Genomic DNA, 20612 nt, shown 5'->3' on the forward strand with positions numbered 1-20612 from the left:
AGGTTTTGCAAATAACTTCGAGTTCGCTCGATAGCCTCTCGTTTTCAAGCATCGACGAAGCTACTTGCTCTGGATTCTGAACTTCATTTCAACGATAAAGTATATATCATCAAAAGTAGTTATGTCTACGCGTGGAAGTAGGTATACTTCACATGACAAGATTTCGTTCTCTACTTTTGCTTCAACATTTTCAATTCAAAAAAAAAAAAAAAACTTAATAACATTTTTCCTCGTCTGGCTGGCGTTCTCTAGAAATTGCGGAAATGAAGAAGCCGCGAACGTCTTTTAAACATTTTTATCGTACACTCGACAGTTTGTTATGTAACTGTAAGAGATATAAAAATTTATTTCCCTGCATATGTTTTTTAGGTAGAATCATATGTCTTCTTCCTTTTTTTTTTTTACTCTCATACATTATTATTCGAAGATAAAATTTCATATGTAGAGAAATATTATTTATAAATGAAAAACTAATATATTCTGATATTATAATGGAAGTTCAATTTATGTGATACACTATATATCTTTTGTGGAATGCTTTTCCACATTAGATAATCATACAAATATATCTCACTGACAGATCATAATTAAGAGTCCGTCGGATTTAATTTCATTCTCACTGCGCTTTTGAATTTCATTTCAATTTTTTTTTTTTAATATCAGAGAGAAAGATATATAATTTCGAATGCTACATTTTAATAAATATAATGGACTTTAGTAATGTAATTAGGTTGAAGAAAATGTAAATTATATTCCATAAAATGAAGAGTCTTCAAACAATGCAAAAAAAAAAAAATGTATAAATTAAATAGAAAATATTCACTTTTAAAAAAAATTCGGAATATTTAAATTCACCTTTAAATAAGGTTTCTTTGAAATAACTAAAATTATATTAGAATTAAAATTAGTTGTAATTCGATATAAGTAGAATGTAACAAGATGTATAATATACAAGTAGTAAAACCGGATTTAGTCAGACAAAATTTGATAAAAATTTTCACTTTCAACCTTCTACTTCCAATTTAATTTTTATCATCTCACTTTCACTTTCACCCTTTAACTTTCACTATTTCATTTTTACTGTCACCTTTCTACTTCCACTTTCACTTTAATTTTTATCATTCCATTTCCACTTTCACTTTTTGTATCTCACGCTCTAATTCTGAATTAGTAAATATGTTTACTAATTTGAATTAGTGACTCACATTTTGCTTCTCAATTAGTAAAATTTTACTAATTATTAGTAACTTTTACTAATTATTAGTAACTTTTACTAAGAATTAGTAAAATTTAATTAATTCTAAAGCAAAAAGTGAGTCACTAATTCAAATTAGTAAACATTCCCAGGTGAAAAAATTAACGTTACTAACGTTACTAATGTTACTAATGTTACTAACGTTAGTATCTATAAAAAAATTAAGAGTTTCTAAAATATATTTTCACGGAAACTTTGCCAGTACTTTCCCATTACCACTTTCACTTCCACTTAAACTTTTTATAATTTTCATTCCCATTTCTACTTCTACTTTTTCTAATTCTCATTCCCACTTCCATTCTCACTTCTACGCTTTCTAATTCTCATTTCCACTTCACTTCCACTTTTTCTAATTTTGATTCCCCATTTCCACTTCCACTTTTTTATATTCATTGACACACAGAAAATTAAAAGGAATTAAAATAAGCTGCAACGCTTATTATTTTAATCCAATTTTGCTTATTTTAATACCAAAATGGATTAAAATAAGCAAAATTGGATTAAAATAATATGCGTTGCAGCTTATTTTAATGCCTTTTAATTTTCTGTGCACTTCCACTTTTTCTATTTTTCATTCCCATTCCTATTTCCACTTCCAGTTTTTTATATATTCATTGCCACTACCACTTTTTCTAATTCTAATTCTCATTCCCACTTTCACTTCCACTTCCACTTGTTCCAATTTTCATTCCCATTTCATCTTCCACTTTTTTATTTTCATTACAACTTTTTTATATTTTCACTCCCACTTCCATTCCTATTTTTTAAATTTCCATTACCACTTTCACTTTTTCTAATTTCCATCCATTGTAATTAAAAAACGTGGAAATGGTTGTGTAAATGGAAACTAGAAAGAGTTTTAGTCGAAATGGCAACAGCTAATGAAAATTAGAAGTGGAAAAAATGGGAGTAGAAGTGGGAATGAAAATTAGAAAAAGGGAAGTGGGAATAAAAATTAGAAAAAGTGCAAGTGGAAGTGGTAATGAAAATTAGAAAAAGTGAAAGTGGAAATGAGGATTAGAAAGAGTGGAAGTGGGAATGGAAGTGCGAATGAGAATTAGAAAAAGTGGAAGTGGAAGTGGTAATGTAAATAAAAAAGTGGAAGTGAAAACGGGAATGAAAATTATAAAAAATGGAAGTGAAAATGGGAATGAAAATTAGAAAAAGTGAAAGTGGAAACGGTAAAGAAAATAAAAAAGTGGAAGTGATTTTCGACAAGTTTCTGCAAAAATACAATTTAGTAACAGTTTCTTAATTTTTTTATAGGTACTAACGTTAGTAACATTAGTAACGTTAGTAATATTAGTAACGTTAGTAATGTTAATTTTTCTACCTGGGTTTTTACTAATTCAGATTTAGAGAGCACGAAAGTAAAAATATAATTATGAAAGTGGAATGACAAAAGTGAAAGTGGAAATGAAATTACATAATTGACAGTAGTAAAAAAACATTTCAGTCAGACGAGACTTTCCTGATTCTGAATCCTAATATAACACCGTTCGACAAAATTCAACTTTTTTTTGACCCACAAAAAAATCCAACATTTTTGGAAACTAGGACCTAAAAAAAAATACCCATGTCTGACCGTTTTGCTAGATCAAGTCATTTGTGGTTTTTAGGGGTGAAAACAGCCCCTAAATGAAAAGTGACAAGATATCTTTTAAAAATTATTAATATTTTATAAAACTTGGTATCTGGGGGTTTTCGGGATCGCTGATTATTAATGTGATGTCAGATTTTCCAAATTCAAAATGGCGGATTCAATATGGCGGTCAAAAATTTTAAAAAGTTATTAAATTTTTTTAAACCTTGATATCTTGGGGTTTTTTGGGTCGCTGATGACGAATCTGATGTTAAATTGTCAAAATTCCAAATGGCGGATATAAAATAAAAAATTAATAACTTTTTAAAAATTTGTTCGCCATATTAAATCCGCCATTTTGAATTTTGAAAATCTGACCGATCTAGCAAAACGGCCAGGAGGTCGATTACGTAACTTTCCCACTTCCCACATCCCACATCTCACTTCCCACATTTTACATCCCACATCCCACATCTCACTTCCCACATTTTACATCCCACTTCTCACTTCCCATATTTCACATCTCACTTCTCACTTCCCATATTTCATATCCCACTTCCAATATTTCACACCCCACTTCCCACATCCCACTTCCCATATTTCACATCTCACTTCTTACTTCCCATATTTCATATCCCACTTCCCATATTTCACGTCCCACTTCTCACTTCCCATATTTCATATCCCACTTCCCACATCCCACTTCCCATATTTCACATACCACATCCCACTTCCCATATTTCACATTCCACATCTCACTTCCCACATTTCACATCTCACATTGTACATTACACTTTTCTTATCACGCTTCCCACATTTTATATCCCACTTCCCACTTCTCACATCTCTCCCATTTCCCACAAGATGTTGGATGTGGGAAGTGGTATGTAAAATGTGGGAAGTGAGAAGTGGGATGTAAAATGTGGGAAGTGAGATGTGGGATGTGGGAAGAGGGAAAGTTACGTTATCGACCCCCAGATACGGGTATTTTTTTTGGGTCCTAGTTTTCGAAAATGTTAAATTTTTTTGTGAGTCAAAAATTGTGTCGAACGGTGTAATGCGTAAAAAAATAATTTCCTTCTTAAAAAAAAAATTTTTAATTTCCCTAATTTTAGAATAAGTACAAATAAAATTCGAGTAATTTGAAACAAAATTTAACCGCTAGTAGTAAAAGACAAGCATTTTGAATTAAAAGCAAGAGATCTCATTTAAAATGACAATTTTCATTAAGACGCTAACGAAATAGGAGTGACTGTAAAGGATACAAGAGAGTTATAGTCCTATATATATATATATATATATAAAAGTTTCACTTAAGATTCAAGTTGGATACTTTCGAGCGATTTGAAGATTGTTATTATTTCCCAGGATGCACAGGAATTCAAATGGGAAGCTGCGGAAGTTGTCTGAAGAATAGAATACTGAGAGAGCTGATTTTCTACAGTAAAGAGAGATAAAGAGAGAAAGAGAGAGAGAGTGAGAAAGAGGAAGAGAAAGAGAAAAAGGAACCAAGGTAACGCAGCTGGTTGCAAAACGGCGCATAATGTTGAATCATCAGACAAATTGTTAACCCAGAAACGTGCATTGTAATGACGAATTAGAGAGTTTCTAGATGGCGTTACGTCCATTTCACTGTGTTAATATAACGCAAGGCGGCATCGATTTGAGAATCGTATGGTTTAATGTCGCATTGTACGGATAACTTGCGACCGTAAATCTAAATTGCGCTACCATCCATGCAACTCGTAAATAACTCAATTGCGTCACGAGAAAGCAATTTCATGAACCTATGCGCGTAAATTTGTTTTTTATTTTTCTATTTTTCTTTTAATTTTCAAAATAATAAATTTATATATATATAAACAGAATCGACATTTCGAATAAAAAATATTAATTTTTCTTCTCTCAATACTCTCTAAATTCACTGATTCAAATTTAGAGAGTAGAGAAGGGTTCGCTATTGTATTAAATAAATAAATAAATACAAAAATAGAAAAATAATTTTAATTATTTTTTTGATAAAAGAAAATTAATTTGAATTATTTTTTAATAAAATAAAATAAATAACTTTTTTTTCCAAAAATAATTCTTATTTTCCCAGGTAGAAAAATTAACATTACTAACGTTACTAACGTTACTAATATTACTAACGTTACTAACGTTAGTACCTATAAAAAAATTAAGAAAATGTTTCTAAATTGTATTTTTGCAGAAACTTGTCGAAAATCGATCACCAGGAAGTATTTAATGTTCTTTCCCGCACTTTTTATAATTTTCATTTCTATTATCACTTCCACTTCTTTATTTTCATTACCGTTTCCACTTTCACTTTTTCTTATTCTCATTCGCACTTCCATTCCCACTTCCACTCTTTCTAATTCTCATTTCCACTTTCACTTCCACTTTTTTATTTTCATTACCACTTCCACTCTTTCTAATTCTCATTTCCATTTTCACTTTCACTTTTTTATTTTCATTACCACTTCCACTTCCACTTTTTCTAATTTTTATTCCCACTTCCCTTTTTCTAATTTTCATTCCCACTTCTACTCCCATTTTTTCCACTTCTAATTTTCATTAGCTATTGCCATTTCGACTAAAACTATTTCTAATTTCCATTTACGCAACCATTTCCACTTTTTTTAATTACCATGGATGGAAATTAGAAAAAGTGAAAGTGATAATGAAAATTTAAAAAATTAGGAATGGAAGTGGGAGTGAAAATATAAAAAAGTTGTAACGAAAATAAAAAAGTGGAAGATGAAATGGGAATGAAAATTCGAACAAGTGGAAGTGAAAGTGTGAATGAGAATTAGAAAAAGTGGTAGTGGCAATGAATATAAAAAACTGGAAGTGGAAATAGGAATGGGAATGAAAATTAGAAAAAGTGGAAGTGAAGTGGGAATGAGAATTAGAAAGAGTAGAAGTGAGAATGGAAGTGCGAATGAGAATTAGAAAAAGTAGAAGTGGAAGTGGGAATGAAAATTATAAAAAGTTTAAGTGGAAGTGAAAGTGGTAATGGGAAAGTAGTGGCATAGTTTCTGTGAAAATATATTTTAGAAACTCTTAATTTTTTTATAGGTACTAACGTTAGTAACATTAGTAATGTTAGTAACATAAGTAACGTTAGTAACATTAGTAATGTTAGTAACATAAGTAACGTTAGTAACATTAGTAACGTTAATTTTTTCACCTGGGCTTCTTTTGTGAAAAAAAGAGAAAATTATAAAAATTAAATCGATTTATGTAACACATGGAATTTTTATTTTTTAACCAGCCGTGTTACGGTGTATGTGTGTGTGCTGTTATCAAGAATTAAAGAAAATAGAGAGAAAGAGAGAGATGTTTTGTTTCTGCTTATTGTGAAAAATAATACAAAAAAACGCCCGCAGCTCCTGAGCTGAGTGTGCAAACGAAAAAAAAAAAAAAACTCGCAAATGCAATGGAGAAGAAAGAACAGCCGCGGGAAATACATCCTCTGTTTCAAGCTTTTTTTTAATATACACACAAAAAAAACGCTAAGAACGTTATTTCGAGAAGTGCACTACTGCATTTGTTTCTTCAGTGAACAATTCGCAAATTTATTTTGTCCCCTTTTTTTGCGTACAGTGATTTTTGTAATGGATTGTAAGAAAAAAAAATTACAATGAATGAAATTTTAATGAAAACAAAAAGAAAGAAAATAAAATTAATTATGAAATTTTAAAAATTCCCTGCTTTTTGTCTGACTAAAACTAGCTTTAACTACTTAAACCGAAATTCCAATTTACCAATATTTTGATTGTCATGATTTTAAACCCTATGTCTGATTAAAATAGATTTTTACTACTGATACTGAAATTGGGGTTTTTGTCTGACTTTAAATGTGCTTTTCCACTCCAAATCTACACTGGATTCTTGTTTAATATAAATAATCTGTGTCTTAATTTATATCAAATAAATATTTATTTATATTAAATAATTATTATCCGAGTCAATTAAATTGTATTTGTTTCAAATACAGAAATTATTGGTCCACACCCAGAGTAATGTTTTATTTGAACCAAATATACTCTATTTGAATAAAATAAATGTATATTTGTCTGGGTGCAAATTCATATTATTTAATTCAAATAAAAATTATTTGTTTCAAGTAAATATTTATTTGACAATAGTCGATTGTTTGAATCAAACCATTTTTTTAGTATACACCAGAGAAAAGATTTCTTTGATTTAAAGAAACTAATTTCTTTGACATATTTTCTTTCATTTAAATTAAAATTTTCTTTCAAACAAAGATAATTTTTTTTTTTTGAATCAAAGATAATTTGTTTGAAACAAATAAATTTTCTTTGTATCAATGAAAAATTTGTCAAAGAAATCATTTTTCTCGGTGAAAATATCCACAAAAACAAAAAAAGAAAAATATTTATGAAATAGAAGGAAAAGGACAAAAACATCCAAAATTCATGAACGGTCTCTTATTATTACAAGAGTAAAAAATTCAATTTCATATTTTTCTTGGTATTTGGTTTTTTGCACATGAAATGCAGAAAGAACGTTTTATTATTCAACTAGAACAAAAAAAAAGAAGTTTCTTTATTCACCACTTTAGGAGAAATTTGCTTTAGTAAAGTGTATCACGGTAAATTTTTTTTTTGTTTTTCCTTTTTTCTGACATAAAAAAAGTGGACCACATTTATAGGAGAGGTTCTTTTTACGTATGCATTGCTCACCGTTCTCACTAAACCGCAATATACATACGTGCGCTCCCTAGAATTTCACGTTGGTCGACTGAAAAATAAGCGTCTCGTCGATATAAATATATATATATATATATACATAAGTAAATAAAATAAAACAACGTTAGCTGAAAACTACTCTCGAAGGTCATGAATAACGTGGGACGCAAAAGTTTTCCGCAGAGTTTCTGCATTCAACACAATTGCTACTCACTTTCGCGGGTGGTGTAAAATATTGTACATGACAAGTTATAACAAAGAAGCTTCTATAGTTCCTAAAAAAGGGGACAAAAGAAAACGAAAAACCGTGAAAATGACGAAACTTCCGTAACATAACTGACTCTAATAAACTACTTCTAATTTTGAGATTTTATTTTTTTATAAAAAAAAAAAAAAAAAATTTTTTAATAAAAAAAAAAAAATACAAGATCTTAAAATGAAAAGAATATTCCGCACCCTAAAAAAAGTAATTTTTAATCTAGAGGATTCCTCTAAAATAAATGCATATTTTCCTCTTAATTTTGGTATCAAAATTATTATTCTTCATTTAAGAGGATTTTCCTCTTAAATTAAATGTCGACATCCAAACCTCGTAAAATTGTTTTTAATGTCAAAGCCATCAATAAAATATTTATAATTTCAATCAAATAATAAAATCTTTGCAGAAAATACATTTTTAAATTAAAATTAAGTAAAATTATAATAGTTCATTTCAATATAATAATAAAAATTGTTTTTTAATATAACATTAACAATGTCATGTTTTTGGTTAATTATCAACATTTTATATTGATAATTAAAATACAAAAAATAAGTTTTCATTAATCAGTTGTAATGATCAACGAGATTTTCAGCGCAAAAATAATTTTAAAACATGATGATATGTTTAAAAGTTAACATTTTTTATAGGACAGAAAAAAATTTCATATATGAAATTATTTAACGTTTTAAAACTTTTTTAAAAAAGTAAATAAAAAGATTTAAAAAATTCGAAAGATTCAAAAATGGGGTTATAGTATTTCTATTTACCTGAGTAGTAAAATTTCACAAGAAATATCCAAATTTTTTTAAATCTAAAAATAGCGTTAAAAATATTCATTTAATTTGAATTTAACTATATTTTCTGTATTTTTAATAAAGCAAATCCATTTTTTTGTCCTTTTTGTTGACATTTTACCAGAAATATTAAAACTGAAAGGTTAAAAAACAACTTCACAACTATCATACCCAGGGAAAGGGATCAAACGATTACATTATTTTTTTCCGTTTCCTTTTTTTAAATCTTCTAAATTTAAAACGGAAAATCTTAATTAAAGAGGAAAATACAAAAGGAATCCTTTTGTCATTCTTCCATTAAAATGAAGAATAAAAATATTCTACATTTCAATTGAATAATCTTGTTTTAAGAGGAAATATTTAGAGGATATTAGAAGAGGAATTTTCCTCTAAGTATAAGATTACTTTTTTTTGGGTGCGTTTAAAAATTAATATTACACTTTATTTTCAATTAATTAATAAATATTTAGAAAACAATAAAAAAAAAAATTGGAAGTGTTAAATTATTTATAGTTTGTATGTGAAACAATTTTTTTTATAGAAAAAGATTTTATAATTTTTTTTTGCTTTGTTTTTTACGCGAATCTTTAATCTGTTTGTAAAGTGACGTTTGAAAAAATGGAGATAGAGGAAAATCCTCTCAATTAGATAGGAATAATTTAGTGACGAAAAGTTGCTGGAAAAGAAGAGGAATCCCTTTTTAATGAAAACATTTTTTTTTCTTTGTATAAAATATATTTAAGTTACAATTTTTTTCTTTTGTGAAAAAAATATATTTAAGTTACCCTTTTTTATAAATAAAGAAGTCAAAACTTGACAAAAGAAAAACAAAACTTCCATATTCTTATCTCTAAATTAATCATTTTTCTCCAAAAAGAAAATTAAAAATTCTATTAAAACTTCTTTTTAAAAAATCACAAATCTTCTCTAAACTTTCATTAATTTAAGTACTTTATCGAAACAAAAATAATAATAAAAAAAAAAAGTTGTAAAAAAGAGACTAAAAACATGTAAAAATATTCTTGGAGAAAAGGAAGTAAAAAAAGAAGGAATAAAAAAGAGAAAAGAATGAGAAAAAAAACCGTCTAAAATTTACATTCAAAATAAATGAAAATTTCTTATTTTACGTCTTTTTTCACAATTTAAACGTTAAAGAGCCGATGGTATCAAAAAAGTTTGCGGAGCCAGAGAATATAAAAGTCACCCTCTAAAAACTCTTCGATTTTTCATGAAGAAGAAATTATACCTATACCAAACGTAAAATGTCAAAATGAAGTAAAAAGAATCATTTGAAAGATCCTATATGCCAAAAGTTTTTATCTCCAAAAAAAAAAAAAAAACGTTTGAAGACAAAAAAAAAAGACTTTATCGATTTCAAGATATATATCGAAAGATATAGGTTAGAAAAAATTGGAAACGATTTTTTTTTTAAATTTCTGCCAAACATTTCGACATTTCAGATAATTTTCTGTCTTCGGAAAATTTAATCCATTGTTTCCCTTATATGTATAAAGAGAGAGAGAGAGAGAGAAGATTATTTGATTTTCAGATTTAATGATAAAAGTGATAAACGCTATTGATAACAAATCAACAACCGCACACCTATCGATACACATGTGAATGGATGTAATAAATTTTTTTTTTTTTTTTTTTTTAATTAAATTTTGCAAAGTAAACGATTTGCAAATTTTCGATATATATAAAAAAAATTTATTTGATTCAAATAATTCGTTACTTGGATTATTATCAAATAAATATTTACTTAAATCGAATAATTTTTATTTGTATTAAATAAACTTTATTTGAATCAATAATTTCTCTATTTGAAACAAATATCATCTCAAATAATAATTATTTGATACAAATAAATAATTTGATAACAGTCAAGTAACCGATATTATTTGAATTAAATAAATTTTTTTTTCAATATATAATTTTTTTAACGTGGAATAAATAGCTCAATGTTATTACGTGAAGACTGTGTCCATGATCGCGAGGATTGTGTCAGCCGATTTAAAGGGTTCGATAAAACAAAGAGATGAAGAATTCAGCCCAAGCTATTGTTAGACTTTCACCTCTTTATACTGTAAACGGCTACAATTAGCGACAAGGATGCTATCCCCATTTCTCTCCTTTTGTAATATTCGATGAACTCATTCCCTTTAAGGTGATGGCAATTCATAAAAATAGTCAAGCTGAATATATTTCAATTTCTAACAAAAAAAAAAAAAAAAAAAATGTTCTCATTAAAAGAAGATTCCTCTTTTTTTTTGCAATAACTCTTCCTCTTATCACTAAATTTTTCTTTTCTAATTGAGAGAATTTCCACTATTTTTATTTTTCCAAATGTCACTTAATAAACAAATTAAAAGTTCGCCTAAAAAAACAAAAGGTTAAAATATAGTTTTTCTATCAAAAAATTCTGTTTTGTTTTCAATTTTCGAAAAAAAATCTCATATTCAAAGGAATAATTTCAAATAAAAAATGAATAATTAAAAAAATTTTTTTTAAACCAAATATTCTCAAATTTTTTTTTTGAGATTTGATTTTTTTTTCCTGTAGTATTAACAAACATTTCCCAAAAGTATGATGATTTATTTCCATTTATATTAAAATCTATATATGAATATCCATTATTTAAAATTTTCACATTTCTATTTTTGAACGAAAATTTTTTGTTTCTTTTTCAAATATTACTTATTTAAAATTCTTAAATATTTTTCATATTTTTTTAAAATGATTAATAATTTTATTGCACGAGAAAAAAAACACTTTAAAACTATAAAAGAAAACGTTAAAGGAATGTGAGAAATAAAATTGAAAATAACCCGGAATTATGCCAGCGAAGAGAATAATATACTCTTTATTTTTTGCGTGTCTCGTAAATATAAAGACATATAAACTTTTAACATTTTAAGGAAATATATAAAAGGTGGGAAGTTAACTTTGTTGAAGGAATTCTCAGTAGGATATGGCGTGAATAATCAATGGTTAGAAGTTAAATTGAAATTTATGATTTGACCACAAAATATGTGCAATTTATAATATCGCAAGTGCAAGTTATTTTTCTCATATGAAGAAAAAAAATTTTATATACAATTTTTCTTTAATTTAACATTAAAAAAAAAATATTTCAATTTTTTTTATTTATATCTAAAATTAAAAATAATATAAAAATTATTTAGTATAATATATTGTCTTAAAAAAAATTGTCTTATTTCTTATTATGTATGTTAAATTTTGAATTTTTTTTTTTTTTTTAGAAAAAAAGAAACGTTATCCTGAGTAAACACGTGTGACATTGCACGTGATGCGATTTCGTTGAAATTCCATTTAAAAACAAGCAGGGACCATCCAATAGTATAAGTAAAGTATTCTCATCACGTGTGAAGAATATTTCCTTTTATAAAAATATATCATTTATTAAGGTTCAAGGTGTAATATCTCATATGCTACATTTTTATGAGAAAAGAAGAAATTATTTTTATAGATGGATACTGTTGAAGATTTTCAACCTCATATAACTCTTAACAACTATATATTTATATATCCTGCGGAGACAAAAAAAAATGACAAATATTCGGAATTTTTGCACAGCAGCAAAAAAAAACGATATTCTTAAATTTCAAAAATATAATTTTTGTTATTCTTTAGAAATAAAATCCTATACTGCTAATAAAATTACAAGCCAAATTTAGTCTAAATTTTAATAATCGCATTGAAATTGTGTCTGATTATAACCATCTTTTACTACTTAAAATAAAAAAAAATTACTTTCTGTTTGTCTAAAACTGTCTTTTACTACTTAAAACAAAAAAATATTGTCTGACTATAACAATCTTTTACTACTTATGAATTACAGAAATTTAAAATATATAGTCCTACTAAATTCAACAGATAAATAATAAATTGATCTTTGTCTGACTCAAACAAACATTTACTACTAATATTAACACAATAATAAAAATATTTTTGTCTGACTAAAAATTTCTTCTACTACTAAAAAAGGTTTAACTATCTTTTACTACTTATAAAAAAAAAAAGTTTTGTTCGTCTAAAACAGTCTTTTACTACTTCAGCAAAATAATTTAACTAGTCTGTCAAAAATAGTATTTTTCTACTAATAAAAAAATTAATTTACTTCAAACCTATGCCTGACTAAAACTGACTCATACTATTAATAACAGATTTAATAAAAAATTTTGTAATTCCCATTGAGATTTACTTTAACAATTTGACACAAATATCATACAAATTGAAGACACAATGTCTGACGAAAACAGACTTTTACTACTTGTGGTAAAATTACCATTCTCTTTGTTGCTGACTGGAAGAAACATTTAATTGACACTGTAATAAAAATATATTTGTCTAACTAAAACTTTCTTCTACTATTCAAAAAAAAGTTTTGTCATGACTATAAAAATCTTTTACTACTTTTAAACCAAGATAAATTTTTTTCTGACTAAAACTGTCTTTTATCACTTTTTTACCAAAAAAAAATATTTTTAATTATCTACAGTATTTTTTTAAGGGTAAAAAAAAGAAAATTCTCCAATTTTTGTATAGAGTTCCATTAAAAAGTTTCTTAATGAATTTAACCTAAAAACGTGAAATTCAGAAAACAACACATAATCCATGATTTTATTAAGGATATAGATATATATATATTTCAAAATTCCCTCGACACAGAATAGTGATTTAAAAGTTTATATCCATCCTTTTATTTAAGCTCGCCAATTATTAAAAGATATATATATAGGGAAGCTGCAAAAATTGAAAACTAATTAAAATTGACATCGAAAATTTTCATTAGGGATTGCAAGTAATTTTGACCTCGTGCCAAAGCTAAACTTGATAAAGTCCCACTTAATTCGGAAGCCAAATACTCGTGGTGTACATGAACTCCGCTAGTACGTTTCTCTCTCTATCTTACTCTCTCTCTCTCTCTCTCTCTCTCTCTTTCTCTCTAACTATCTAACCCATCTCAAAGGACTTTGGACAAGTGATTCCAACTTCAGTTAGTCGAAGAGGGACAAACGAATCGAAACAAAAAGCGAGAATTGTCTCTGAGTGTTAGACATATATATAGTAATCGAACAAGATGAGAATCGATCGACACACAATAATTTACTATCCCTTTGACAGTATATATATATATATAGTGTCAATTCTGTTCGCTTCTATATAGTGGCAGGAAAATACACTTCAGGTTGTTATCGTTTCTCTCTCTCTCTCTCATATTCCTTCGTTTTGAAGCTATATTCCGACGATCAGAAAACAGGAAGTCAAGAAACGTACCTCCAGGGCGTTGAGCGCGAGTGTGCCGAGGGCTTCAAAGGGCGGCTGAGGAATATATACTATTGCTTTCTAGGTTAAGTACACAAGAGAGACAGAAATGCCTTCGCTGACGACAATGCGCTCAACTCTGCGCCTCCAGCATCCTTTCGTGAAAAATAATCGGATCACTTGCTTCATATTCTCAAAAGGCTCAATTTAAATTGTTAAAATAATAGTTTTATAAATTTACATATACATATATAAATTATAAATATCCAATATTTACATACAGAGAAAAAATCATATATTTTCTCCTCATAGCTAAAACAATATTTGTCTCATCAAAAAAAAAAAATTTTTTTTTTTTTCATCGAATAAATTTTCTTTTGAAAATTTTTTTTCCCAGGTAGAAAAATTAATATTACTAACGTTACTAATATTACTAACGTTACTAATGTTACTAATGCTACTAACGTTAGTACCTATAAAAAAATTAAGAAACTGTTCCTAAATTGTATTTTTGCAGAAACTTGTCGAAAATCGACCACCAGGAAGTATTTAATGTTCTTACCCGCACTTTTTATAATTTTCATTCCTATTATCACTTCCACTTTTTTATTTTCATTACCGTTTCCACTTTCACTTTTTCTAATTCTCATTCGCACTTCCATTCCCACTTCCACTCTTTCTAATTCTCATTTCCACTTTCACTTCCACTTTTTTATTTTCATTACCACTTCCACTTCCACTTTTTCTAATTTTTATTCCCACTTCTACTCCCATTTTTTCCACTTCCAATTTTCATTAGCTGTTGCCATTTCGACTAAAACTCTTTCTAGTTTCCATTTCCACTTTTTTAAATTACAATGGATGGAAATTAGAAAAAGTGAAAGTGGTAATGGAAATTTAAAAAATAGGAATGGAAGTGGGAGTGAAAATATAAAAAAGTTGTAATGGAAATAAAAAAGTGGAAGATGAAATGGGAGTGAAAATTAGAACAAGTGGAAGTGGAAGTGAAAGTGGGAATGAGAATTAGAATTAGAAAAAGTGGTAGTGGCAATGAATATAAAAAACTGGAAGTGGAAATAGGAATGGGAATGAAAATTAGAAAAACTGGAAGTGGAAATAGGAATGGGAATGAAAATTAGAAAAAGTGGAAGTGAAGTGGAAATGAGAATTAGAAAGCGTAGAAGTGAGAATGGAAGTGCGAATGAGAATTAGAAAAAGTAGAAGTGGAAATGGGAATGAAAATTATAAAAAGTTTAAGTGGAAGTGAAAGTGCACCCTAAAAAAAGTAATTTTCAATCTAGAGGATTCCTCTAAAATAAATGCATATTTTCCTCTTAATTTTGGTATCAAAATTATTATTCTTCATTTAAGAGGATTTTCCTCTTAAATTAAATGTCGACATCCAAACCTCGTAAAATTGTTTTTAATGTCAAAGCCATCAATAAAATATTTATAATTTCAATCAAATAATAAAATCTTTGCAGAAAATACATTTTTAAATTAAAATTAAGTAAAATTATAATAGTTCATTTCAATATAATAATAAAAATTGTTTTTTAATATAACATTAACAATGTCATGTTTTTGGTTAATTATCAACATTTTATATTGATAATTAAAATACAAAAAATAAGTTTTCATTAATCAGTTGTAATGATCAACGAGATTTTCAGCGCAAAAATAATTTTAAAACATGATGATATGTTTAAAAGTTAACATTTTTTATAGGACAGAAAAAAATTTCATATATGAAATTATTTAACGTTTTAAAACTTTTTTAAAAAAGTAAATAAAAAGATTTAAAAAATTCGAAAGATTCAAAAATGGGGTTATAGTATTTCTATTTACCTGAGTAGTAAAATTTCTCAAGAAATATCCAAATTTTTTTAAATCTAAAAATAGCGTTAAAAATATTCATTTAATTTGAATTTAACTATATTTTCTGTATTTTTAATAAAGCAAATCCATTTTTTTGTCCTTTTTGTTGACATTTTACCAGAAATATTAAAACTGAAAGGTTAAAAAACAACTTCACAACTATCATACCCAGGGAAAGGGATCAAACGATTACATTATTTTTTTCCGTTTCCTTTTTTTAAATCTTCTAAATTTAAAACGGAAAATCTTAATTAAAGAGGAAAATACAAAAGGAATCCTTTTGTCATTCTTCCATTAAAATGAAGAATAAAAATATTCTACATTTCAATTAAATAATCTTGTTTTAAGAGGAAATATTTAGAGGATATTAGAAGAGGAATTTTCCTCTAAGTATAAGATTACTTTTTTTTGGGTGTGGTAATGGGAAAGTAGTGGCAAAGTTTACGTGAAAATATATTTTAGAAACTCTTAATTTTTTTATAGGTACTAATGTTAGTAACATTAGTAACGTTAGTAACGTTAATTTTTTCACCTGGGATTATTTGGTTCAAATAAATTGAATTTGCTTAAAGTAAATTCTATGAAAAATTTTATTTATACCTTCTATTCAATTCAAAAACAAAAATAATTTTAACTCAAAAGGAAAATATTTTTTTTTTTTTTTGTTACTGGATATAAATTTTTATTTCCCCTTCTAAAATCTTGGAACATGTAATTTATGTTTCATCATTATTCTATTATCGCTCATTTTCTTCCCCGAAATTTCGAGCCGATAATTTCATTACCCTAATTTAATTCCCGTGGAATATAAATACTCGATTTATTAGTAACGTCACAACTATGACGTCATTAATAACGTATTACGTGTGGCTCTTAATAAAATCAATAGAGTAAATGAATCATTTTTAATTCATAAGGAAACGAAAATAAATTTTTTTTTTTTTTAATATATAAAAATTCTGCACTTGATTAATCAAAACATATACAGATAGAATTGATTGATTATCAGGGATATAAGTCAACCCTATATGTGATTATAGGAGGTTGTGGTTAAAATTATCAGAGCGTTACACAGGGGTTCCCATGTCGCCTCAGTATTTCGACAATATTATATATATATATATAGACATTGTGTCCACGTTACCAATATATGCAGTCACATAATTTATATCACAACATACACTATATATTAGACACGCTTTTCACTAAACTATAGCCTCCACTTGTCACATTCCAGATGATGTATACATATATATGTATATATATATCTTGTAAATCCTATAGTATATAAACTAACTCTTGTTAGCTACATTAAATAAATTTTCCGTAATTTAAGTTTAAAATGACAAAATTAAAATGAGAATATAAAGCAATATTCTTCAGGATTCATTTTACTTTAGGAAATTTTTTTCCCTTATTTCTTTTTCTTATTCAGAAAAAAATTTGTTTGAAACAATTCAAATTTTGGTTGAATCAATAAAATAAATGTTTTTCTACACAGTAAATGAAACTTTTTGTTGAATCAATAAAAAGTTTATTTGGCTCGAACAAATAGTTTGGAATTTTTTTTAAAAACAAACCCCACACGTTTATTTAAATTAAATAAATACACTCAGAAAAAAATTTGTTTGAAGCAACCAAATTTTGGTTAAATCAACAAAATAAATGCATTGATATACAGTTAACCAAACATTTGGTTGCATAAACCAAACGTTTATTTAGCTCAATCAAATTTATTCTTTGTTCAAAAAATTTATTAAAATAAACCAAACAGTTATTTAGATGAAATAAATATTTATTTGAATTAAACAAATTTTGTTTGAACTAACCAAAAAATTGGATAAATATAAAAAAATTGTACATTTGGTTCAAACATATCTTTTTTCTGAGTGTACTTATTCAATTTTTTTTTAATTTCAAATATTGATTGAGACAACAAAATTTTGATTGAATCAACCAAATATTCATTGAATCAACCAAATAAATTGATTGGTATATCAATATTTTGTTTGAATCAACCAAAAGTTTATTTGGCTCAATTAAATTGTTTTTTCGTACAAAAAATTTATTAAAATAAACCAAACGTTTATTTAGAACAAATAAATATTTATTTCCACAAAATTAATATTTCAAATAAATATTTATTCGAATCAAATAAATTTTTTTTATTTCAAATAAACATTTATTGGAATCAAATTTTATTGTTCCAAAAAAATTTTGCATGAAATAAAGAAAAATTGTGTTTTCACAAAAAAAAAGTGGTATATTTGATTCAAATAAAACTTATTTCTCTGAGTGCAATTAACTAGAAAAAAAAATTAAAAAAAGATTTCCCTTCTAATATTAGAAAGAATTCTTACTATCGTCTCAAAAAAGAAATATTATTTTAAAAGAATATTAAAAATAGAAGAGATTAATTTTTCTGTGTAAAAAAATGTAAGACTTAATAGAAGATAAATTATTATTTTAAAATACATAAATAATTTATATTGACGCACAATGCTGTGAAAATATAAGTATAGTAAGAAAAAAAGATGAAAGTGGTAAATTAGAATTTTTGTTAAAAAATTCACTGCGGTGGCTTCATTTCCGCTCGTTTTTAAACTTCTTAAAGTTTCTATATAGAAGCTGGAACTAATTCCTTAGTAATGCTTCATTCTCTCAACTTTTTAGTATGAGGTCAAAGCATTTTAAGTTCATAAAAACGTAAAGACTTTATAACTCGATTCTTTGAAAAAAAAAAAATAATAAAACCAAAGAAAAAATATGTCTATTATGATAAAAATTAAGAAAAATAAAACAAATCTCTAGACTAAAAAAGAATTATATGGGATTAATTTCAAAACATTTGAAATTAATTTTACAATTTATCAATATTTGACCACTCTCTTATACTGAAAAATAGTATTTAGTTCGAATAATCCGTTACCTATAATTAAATAAATATTTCCGACCAAATAATTTTTATTTTGAATCAAATAAACTGTATTTGTGCATTAAATCAAAGAAATTCTAACATTGATACAAGGTTAAAAAAAATTTATTTGAATTAAATAAAAAATTTCTTTGAAACGAAGATAGTTTTTTTAATAAAAAATAATTTGTTTGAAACAAATAAATTTTCTCTGTATCAAAGAAAAAATTTGTCAAAGAAATTGATTTCTTTGAATCAAAGAAATCTTTTTTCGGGATGAACACCTCAAAAATTTTAATTATTTAAATCTAAAATTTAATTATTTTGCGTATAAATGAAGAAAACTGAATAATAGAAACCAAGACAGATAATTTAGTTGTTTCTTGTACAATTAGTTTATCAGTAGTTGAGATTCTCCCCTTATCTTTATTCAGACTTGCAACATATATATAAATATCAACTATGCAAGTTCATCAGAGGATGGAATTCAAAGTAACTGGTACACAAATACACATATATATATATTCGCTAGTGAGTATGCTAAAATGCGCACCCAAAGGGTGGCAATGACGCTGCACCCCCTTCCATTGATGTGAATCGCGTGTCTAAATTTAGATCAGCTCTGTGCGCGTCCGGACACATTGTACGAACGCAGAGGTGGTTTATTCAAATTATTCGGTCTAACGATGAATTCTATTCCGACAAAAATGGGTACGCCAAACTAAACCACTATTGTTTCAAAAGCGTTAACTTGGTTTTTGGTTTCAGCTAATGCAAACATTGCAAATGGCCCTTTTTCACTAAAAATCAGTTTTCAAACAAAGACACAACTGATTTTCATTGATTACACAAATTACAACTAACAGAAATTTATTATATATATATAATTATTCAGAAATTCATTTATATTTATATATATAAAATCATTACGATATTGTTGAGGAGGTTTAACATAATCTCAAAATAAAATGTAGTTTTTAAACAGTACTAAACATTTATTTAAAATTTATTTCACCTAAATTTAACCCCTTGACTGTCGACGAGATTTCCACTATTTGGGCCAAAAGTGTGTTGAAAAAAATTTTAATGAATTTTTATGAAACTTGGTATCTTAAGGTTTTCAGGGTCGCTGATTACGAACCTAAGGTCGGTTTTTCAAAATTCAAAATGGCGGATCCAATATGGCGGACAACAAATTGAAAATATAATGCAATTCGCTTGAAAATGGGTACTCGGGGGTTTTTGGGGTCGCTGATTACGAATCCCATGTTAGTTTTTTAAAATTCAAAATGGCGGATCCAATATGGCGGACGACAATTTGAAAATATAATGTAATTCTCTTAAAAATGGGTATTTAATTAAATTTGATTCTATACAAAATTATTGTACAACTGCAATAATCCGTCATTCAATAATTATCATATTGGTTCCGTCATTTTGAATTTTAAAAACTGATGTCTCATTCGTAATCAGCGACCCCGAAAACCCCCGAGTAACGAGTTTCGAGCGAATTGCATTAGATTTTCAGATAGTCGTCCGCCATATTGGATCCGACATTTTGAATTTCGAAAATCTGATGTCATATTCGGAATCAGCGACCCCGAAAACCCCTGAGTAACGAGCTTCAGTCGAATCCGATCAATTTTGAAAAATATTCCGCCATAATGGATCCGCCATCTTGAATTTTAAAAAACTGATATCAGATTCGTAATCAGCGACTCCGAAAACCCCTGAGTAACCATTTTCAAGCGAATTGTATCATATTTTCAAATTGTCGTCCACCATATTGGATCCGACATTTTGAATTTTGAAAAACCGACCTCAGATTCGGAATCAGCGACCCCAAAAATCTCCGAGTAACCAGTTTCAGAAATATTTGAAATGTTTTTCATCACTTTTTTTAAGTTGCGCATATAT

General features: G+C 27.0%; 1 protein-coding gene across 6 annotated transcripts in view; it reads right to left on the reverse strand.

The window, feature by feature from the left end:
- LOC127288250 (potassium voltage-gated channel protein Shal) overlaps positions 1 to 20612 on the reverse strand; it is a 151375-nt gene that overhangs the window by 43171 nt on the left and 87592 nt on the right. The gene's annotated exons all lie outside the window — the stretch shown is intronic.

The sequence above is a fragment of the Leptopilina boulardi genome, unplaced genomic scaffold (genome assembly GCF_019393585.1).
Source record: "Leptopilina boulardi isolate dan_hultmark-lab unplaced genomic scaffold, ZJU_Lbou_2.1 LbouV2_38, whole genome shotgun sequence".
NCBI lineage: Eukaryota > Metazoa > Arthropoda > Insecta > Hymenoptera > Figitidae > Leptopilina > Leptopilina boulardi.